This window comes from Fukomys damarensis, unplaced genomic scaffold (genome assembly GCF_012274545.1).
Source record: "Fukomys damarensis isolate Sample0158 unplaced genomic scaffold, DMR_v1.0_HiC HiC_scaffold_22, whole genome shotgun sequence".
In the NCBI taxonomy this organism is placed as follows: Eukaryota; Metazoa; Chordata; class Mammalia; order Rodentia; family Bathyergidae; genus Fukomys; species Fukomys damarensis.
In genome coordinates this window covers 10,760,586-10,762,291 of record NW_022900934.1, presented here as the reverse complement: position 1 = coordinate 10,762,291, position 1,706 = coordinate 10,760,586, and the positions used below count along the sequence as shown (strand labels likewise).

The following is a 1,706-nucleotide window of genomic DNA, read 5'->3' as shown; positions in this document are numbered from 1 at the left end:
GCGTCCACCCGGCGCCCGCCGTGGGCTGGGAGCTGGCCGGGGATCCCACGGAGCTCTAGTCTTCCTTTGGGTGCAGAGGGTCACTCTGCCGGCTCGGATAACGCCATCGGGCTCTTATCTAGCGGTAGCAGGGTGTGGGTGCCCGGCAGTGGAGTTGGGGTTCCAGGAAGCCCGCCGGGGGCCCCTGGCCAGTGCGGCTCCCCCAGGATGCCGCCTGCTGCTCTGGACACGGCCGATTGCCTGTCAGTGTCACTCCGCGTTCTGCCCCTGAGAACTCCGCGCTGGCACCCAGCAGGCGGGGCCCCCACCCCGGGACGTCCCACCTCCCACTCCCATCTTGGCAGGGAGACTGGAAGAGGCGGCTAATTTCAAGTCCACGCAGTACTTGTGGCTGTGTCCTGAATGCTCCACGATTAATCAGAGTCTCTGATTCCTGCTTTGCCTCTGAGGGGGCGGAGGGGACGCCTGGAGGTTTCTGTTTACTCCATTCTGCACTGGGTTGTGTGCTAATCACAAACAGACAAGGACGCAGCCTCCCCGCGGAAATCTGCTCCCCCCACCCCTCCCTCCTCCCTCCTCTCTCCCTCCTCCTACCTCCCACTCTCCGGGCCCTGCCTCACTCCTGCTTTCCTCTTTCCCATCTGTCCCCCTCTTCCGTTGGATCTGACCCTTCACACACCCCTTCCTCTGATCCCAGGTTTCCCGAGTCCCTTCCCCGAGGTGGCGAATTCACTAGGCCTGGTCCCTGGTCCGTTGCATCCACAGGAGGAAAGGTCAGGCTTTTTGGCTACTTTTTCTTTGCTTTTCAACAACAGAATTACCTCAGGTCCCGGGCTGGCCTCTGCCCCATGCCATGTTACACTTGTGCACGTGCAGCGCCTGCGGCCCACCAGGCTCTGCGCCCTGAGGTGGGAACCCGGCCTGGGAACGAGAGGCTCCTCTGTCAGGTCGCTCAGGGATGGGCAGGAACAAAGCCTCCATTTACCACTTCTGGAGGAGAGGCTGGACAGGCCCTGCACCCAGAGCCATGTAACACCTAAAATGAATTTCTCTGCCCCTCCCCTTGGCTCCTTTCCACCCTGCAGCCAATGCAGAAAAGAAACCCAGGGCAATCGGCCCCAAGGAACACAGGCAGACACCCTTCCCAGCAGGGCACACACTATGCTCTGAAATTTTTTTTTTTTTTTTTTACCTAGGATCAAATTCTGGACCTTGCACTTGTGAGGCAGGCGGCAGTGCCACTGAGCTAAATCCTCTGCCCTCAGGAGCATCTTGGGCAAGACCTCCAGGAACTTGGAATTTGCGTCTCCAACAGACAGAACACCACCCAGGCGCTGTGCAGGGAGCGCCTGTGGATCGCTCACTGAGAACTGCTTCTCACAGGAAGTGGGGCTCAGCCGCCCATCAGAGATGGCTCACTGAACAGACCGTGACAGAGTTGCACTATGTGCACCAGGCAGTGGTTTAAAAGACCTGTGTCTCCATGGAGCAACTGATACACATCTCCCGGACTAGTTACTGGGTGAAAAGGGAGACAGAATACATTCAGTGTAATCCCATGTCCCATTGGTTTGGGATTTTTGTTTTCTTTTGCTTTTTGAGATGAGGTTTGCTATGTTGCCCAAGCTGGCCTTGAACTCTTGGGTTTAAATGATCCTCCTGCCTCAGCTTCCTGAGTGGCTGGGGGACTACCAGTGTTACACCAC

General features: G+C 57.8%; 1 long non-coding RNA gene across 1 annotated transcript in view; it reads left to right on the top strand.

Annotated features, from left to right (window-relative positions):
* The window catches only part of LOC104858115, a 3,054-nt gene extending 1,733 nt beyond the window's left edge, over positions 1-1,321 (top strand). The window contains exon 3 of the long non-coding RNA XR_779058.2: positions 1,197-1,321. This is a non-coding gene — a long non-coding RNA (uncharacterized LOC104858115). The remainder of the gene's footprint in view (positions 1-1,196) is intronic.
* Positions 1,322-1,706: the final 385 nt, after the last annotated feature.